Here is a 6,248-nt window from a genome sequence, read left to right as displayed (position 1 = left end):
CACACCCGGTTCTGACCACACCAGCCCGGCTTCGGACCCTCAGAGAGGCAGCAATCTGCTGGAAGAACTCAGCAGGTCGAGCAGCATCTACGGGGGCGGGGGCGGGGGCGGGGGAGGAATTTTCAAAGTTCAGGCAACCCCTTACGAGTTTTCCCCCCCTCACAGCTCGATATGCTGAGTTCCTCCAGCAGATTGTTGGATGCTCCAGATTCCGGTATCTGTAGTCCCTGTCAGCCCCACAACCTCAGGTGGAATATTCAGCCAAACATCTCCAAGCTGGCGTTTAAGTCATCAGCTGCCTCTTCCCGTTCTAGTCAACGGAATCTTGTTTAAGCGTTCCAGTCTAGGCTAATACCTAGGATAAGAGGGTTGGCCTATCACACATTGCATCTGTGGAGAGAGAGGGGTAATCTTTTTAAAACATAGGAGATCCCTAACGGTCATACTGAGATCGTAAATGTTAAGATCCAGGAGAGCTTTGACTAAAGGGACTTCATTATATGGTTAGCGGACAGACATCTAAAACTAAGGTGTGTAGGAATTTCTTGCAGCAGTGGTGAATCTCTGGAATTCTCTGCCGTGGTAGGTTGTAGAGGTTGGTTCATTGGCAGTATTTAAGGGGAACAAAGATAACATTCAAAAGATCAGGGAATTGACAGGAGGAGTGGAGTGTTGAGACAGAACAGCCTTGATCATATTGAATGGTGGGCAGAATTCTGCTCCCATTTTCTCTGTCTCCTACACTGACTCCATATCCTGTGTGTGTGTGTATACCATCAAAACCCCAGTTCTCTGTACTGCAAAGGATAGACATTCTTTCCATCCACTTCCCAGTGAAGGTGTTCCCCTGAAATGCTTCCCTTCACCTTTGGAAGCTGGCACCTTGAAAATCAAGGAAACTGCAAATGCCAGAAATCTGAAATAAAGGTAAGTACTGGAAATACTCAGCAGCTCAGGCAGTGCCCATGGACAGAGAAAAACAGTTTACAAAAGGGACCCTTTGGTGGGTGTACAACAGGGGTATGTTGTACTGAACACATCCCCAAATAGTACAGTCTGACCAGCCTAAAAGTCCCAATCAACCTAAAGATTCTTGAACCTGGAATGAAAAACTAGGTTGAGCAGTATCTGAGGAAACAGGAATGGCCAATGTTTTGGGACCTACTGAGGTTCTCCAGCAGTTTCTTCTTTGCTCCTAATCAAGGTTCACTTCTAAGGAGGGAGTTATATCTCAGTAAATCTTTCCAGCATTGCATCCTCTCCATTGCACAACATCTTCAGTGCTGTGCTGATGGCATGTCCTGCCCCAATGCTACACACCCAGGAGGATCTGCCTCACCACATAGCTTCCAGAACAAAGTGTTAGAAAGGTGCTGCTGCTGTGGGTTGCTGACGTGCTGATCGTGATTCCAGCCAAACTGAGGGAAGTATCCCAGCCGGGCCAAGTGGTGATCTCCCCCCCTTTGCAATAGAGGAATTGGAATTAGACTTTCACGTACCAAATACAGTGAAAAGCTTGTCTTACACACTGCTCCTAAAGATCAGATCGTGAACAGCCCAAAGACCTGTATTGCTGCATCTGGAGACAATCTGCCCTGTTCACATAACCTTCTGAAAAAGCAATAGCATACCAACTTCAACTGCCTTATCATTTTCAAGGCAGCAGAATTATTTAAAAAAAAGTAAATCAAGCCTTTCATGTTCATTTTCTCAGAATGAAGTTTATGACCACTGACGTATGTGGTGAAAATTGTTTTGCAGTAGCATTTCAGTGCAAGACATAAAAATTATGATAGGTTACAAAATAAATAAATAATGCAGAGGAGGAATAGTGAGGTAGTGTCCATGGGTTCCGGGACCATTCAGAAATCTGATGGCAGAAGGGAAGAAGCTGTTCCTACAATGCTGGGTATGGGTCCTCTGGCTCTTGTACCTCCTCTCTGATGGTAGTATTGAGGAGAGAGCATGTCCCAGATGGTGAGGGTCCTTAATAATAGATATCACCGTCTTGAGATACCACCTCTGGTCCTTAATGATGGGGAGGATTGCACAGAATGTAGAGCACAGGAACAGGGCCTTCAGTGCACAATATCATGCTGAACCAATTAAGTTAGTAATCAAATGGCCAACTAAACTAATCCCTTCTGCCTACACAATGTCCATATCTGTCCATTTACCCTACATTCATGTGCCTATCTAAACACCTCTTAAAATCCCTAATGTGTCTGCTTCTGCCACCACCCCAGGCAGTACATTCCAGGCCCCCACCATTCTCTGTGAAAAAAACACTTGCCCTCCACGTCCCCATTGAATTTACACAATCTCACCTTAAATGCGTGCCCTCTAGTATTAGATATTTCAATCCTGGGAAAATGATACTGTCTGTCTACTCTGTCTATGCCTGTCATAATCTTATAAACCTCAGCCTCACTGCTCCAAATAAAACAATCCAAGTTTGTCCACCCTCTCATTATAACACATGCACTCTGATGGTAAACTTCTTCTGCACCTTCTTCAAAGCATCGACATCCTTCCTATAAGGGGGTGAGCAGAATTGTAAGCGATATGCCAGATGCATCCTAACTGAAGTTTTATAAAGCTGCAACATACAGTAACTTCCGGACTTTTGAACTCAATGTCTCAATTAATAAAGGCAAGCATGTCATATGCCTTCTGAACCACCCTATCAACCTGTGTTGTCCATTTCAGGGAGCTATGAACTTGTCTCCGAAGATCCCTATGCTCATCAAGTCCCGTAACAGTTACTGTCTCTTCACAGTTGACATACGAAGGTGCAATACTTCACATCTGGCTGGGTGAAGCTCCATCTGCTGCTTCACCACCCATATCTGCAACTAATCTATGCTATCCACAACACCAGCAATCTTGGTATCATCTTCAAACTTACTAACCCACCCATCTACATTTTCACCCAGGTTGTTTATATACATCACAAGCAACAGAAGTCCCATTTCAGATCCCTGTGAGAACACCACTAATTACAGACCTTCATCTAGAATAAGTCCCTTTGATCACTACCCTCTGTCTTCTACAGGCAAGCCAATTCTGAATCCAAATGGGCAATTCATCATTGATCCCGTGCATCTTAATCTTCTGGATGAGCCTCCCATGAGGGACCTTGTCAAATGCCTTACATAGACAACATCCACATCTTTACCTTCATCAATCACCCATGTCACCTCATCAAAAAACTCAGTCAAGTTAATAAGGCATGACTTGCCTCACACAAGGCCATGCTGGCTTTCCCTTTTTAACCCATGTATCCTAACCCTAAGAATTTTCTCCAGTAACGTGAGACTCACTGATCTAGAGTTATCAGGACTATCCCTGGTTCCCTTCTGGAATAATGGAACATTAGCTACTGGCAGTCTTCTGGGATATCGCCTTTGGTTAGAGAGGACTCAGAAATACTGGTCAAGGCCCCAGCAATCTCTTCACTTGCCTTTCTTAATAACCTGGGGCATACCCCGTTAGCCCCTGGGGACTTATCCACCCTAATGCTCTTTGAGAGACCCAATGCTACCTCCTCTACCTCTAAATGACCCAGCATATTAATATGCTCAGCACTGATTACCCTATCCTCCTTGTCCTTTTCCTTAATGCAAAGTACTGATGTAAGGTCCTCACCCACTTCGTCTGCATCCAAGCATATGTTCATTCCTTTATTCTTGAGCAGTCATACCCTCTCCCTAGTTATCCTCTTTTGCTGTTGATGTACCGTATGTATAGAATGCCTTGGGATTTTCTTTACTCCTACTTGCCAAGGGTTTTCATGGTCCCTCCTGGCTTTCCTAATTCCTTTCTTGAGTTCTTTCCTGGCTTCTTTATATTCCTCAAGGTCTCTGTTTGATTCTAGCGTCCTAAGTTTTATATACTTTTCCTTTATCTTCTTGACTAAATCCATCACCTCCCTTGTCTTTCTTTGTCACTGGTACATACCTGCCCTGTACTCAGTGCAGTTGGTCTTTAAACACCGTCACATGTCAGATATGGACTTGCCCAAAAACAGCTGGTCACAATGAACTCTCCCTGGTTTTTGCCCGATGCTCCCCTAATTTGCTCGTATTTAATACTCAACCACAAGGTCTATAATTATCCTTATCTATCTTAAAAACTTGTGGTCACTGTTCCCTAACTGCTCACCCACTGAAAGATGGGTCACCTGGCCAGGCTCATTACCCAACACCAGGTCTAGTACAGGCCCTTCTCTTGTTGGACTATCTACATATTAAGTTAAGAAACTCTCCTGGATGCACCTAACAAATTCTGCTCCATCTGAACATCTTGTATCAAGAAGATCCCAGTTTATATTAGAGAAGTCTAATGCCCATGACAACAACCCTATTGTTGTGGCTGTGATGGAACCTCTAGAGCAGGGTTTCTCAACCAGTGTTTCGTGAGAGATCATGATTAAAAAAACTTTGCTTTTGAAATTCGTGCACACACTATACTAGCACTCACAGTGGTGGGCAGTGACTGAGCAGCCCCATTAACAATCTCATTTGAGGCCTCTCAGCCCAGTGTGGCAGTAGGACCGTGTTTATCTGGTTGAGTCCATTCTCAGTTTTTGACATGAGATAGGGGAGGCCGTTCATAATTGGTGAGCGTTGTATTGCATGGAGGGGAGAATGGTAGGCTAATAAGTGTGAATTGCATTTTCCAAGCATTGAATAGACTCGCTGCAGACTGATCGTGCACTCAAGATGAGATTTACTGACCTGTCCCTGGACAAGTTCTGGATTTCTGTGAAAGAAGAGTGTCCTGACATTCAAGGGAAGCAATGTTCACTCTGTTGCAGTTTTCAACTTCTTACATGTGTGAGCAAGCTTTTTCTTGTTTAACAAGCATCAAGAGCAAGGATAGAAATTCTCTCATTTCAGCTGACGGCGAAACCTGTATATGCATATCTCAAACTTGACCCAGAATTGAGTATCTGTGCGGCAAAAGCAAGCACAGGTTTCACATCCTAGGCCTATATTTGAGCCTGATCATGTTACTTAGTAAGAAAGTGTTTTTTCAAAGTCTTGTATAAAATTGTGTTTTAGGTTATATTTTTATTCCTGTTGCATTGGCTTATGGTTTTTAGTAACTTTACTATTCAACATTGTCAATAAGTGTTCATTAATTAAAATCAATTTACAGTATTTATTTAAATTAAATCTACTGAGTCTACCTTTAGAAAAATTAAATTTTATTTTGGCTTGAGCCTGTTATTTAACATAAATTTATTATGTTTGCCTTAAGAGTTTTTAAAATTTATGAAAGGGAAAAGGAGATTAATTTCAAGAAAGGTAAGCTAAGCTTAACTACCTGTTTTTTTTCAAGAAAGGTTGTCTAAAAATTCATTCTGTACTCAAAAGAGCATTGACAATTGTTTTTAGATTATTATATCTACAACTTACTGATCACGCTCATGTACCATGAGCTGTAAATGTAATAATTTTTATTCAGGGGTTCCCTGAGACCTGAAAATTATTTCAAGGGTTCCTCCAGAGCAAAAAGGTTGAGAACGGCTGCACTAGAGCCTCTTTCAACCCTGTATGTTTGAGCCTCCACAACAGGCAGTGATGTAACTAGTCAGAATGCTCTTTACCATACACCTGTAGACACCTTCAAGTCTTTGGTGACGGACCAAATGTCCTCAAATTTGATACCAAGTGCCAGGAATGGTGGAGGCTGAGGGAAGACCTGATAGAAGTTTATGAAGGAGGAAAGGGAGAAGAGTGGGGGAGGGGAGAGGTAGAGAGAAGACAGCCTTCAGTTTTCCCATGATTCAAATAGAGGGCATACACTTAAGGGGAGACAGGGTGAGTTCAAAGGAGATGCGTGGGGCAAGTTTTTGTTTACACAGAGACTAAAGGGTGTCTGGAATGCACTGCCTGGGGTGGTAGTGGATGCAAATATGATAGAAGTATGTAAGGCTCATAGATAGACACATGAAGATGTAAGAGAATGGATGGATATGGTCATTATGTAAGTAGAATGAATTAGTTTAGTTAGGCAACACACATCAAAGTTGCTGGTGAACGCAGCAGGCCAGGCAGCATCTGTAGGAAGAGGTGCAGTCGACGTTTCAGGCCGAGACCCTTCGTTAGGAGTCCTGACGAAGGGTCTCGGCCTGAAACGTCGACTGCACCTCTTCCTACAGGTGCTGCCTGGCCTGCTGCATTCACCAGCAACTTTGATGTGTGTTGCTTGAATTTCCAGCATCTGCAGAATTCCTGTTG

At 43.3% G+C, this 6,248-nt stretch overlaps 1 protein-coding gene across 1 annotated transcript in view; it reads left to right on the top strand.

Annotated features, from left to right (window-relative positions):
- Positions 1-6,248, top strand: part of LOC140187985 (cystinosin-like) — a 34,749-nt gene that overhangs the window by 847 nt on the left and 27,654 nt on the right. The gene's annotated exons all lie outside the window — the stretch shown is intronic.

Source organism: Mobula birostris, chromosome 26 (genome assembly GCF_030028105.1).
Source record: "Mobula birostris isolate sMobBir1 chromosome 26, sMobBir1.hap1, whole genome shotgun sequence".
Classification (NCBI taxonomy): domain Eukaryota; kingdom Metazoa; phylum Chordata; class Chondrichthyes; order Myliobatiformes; family Myliobatidae; genus Mobula; species Mobula birostris.
Note: the sequence above shows the minus strand (reverse complement) of the source record. Positions and strands in the feature narration are given on the sequence as shown.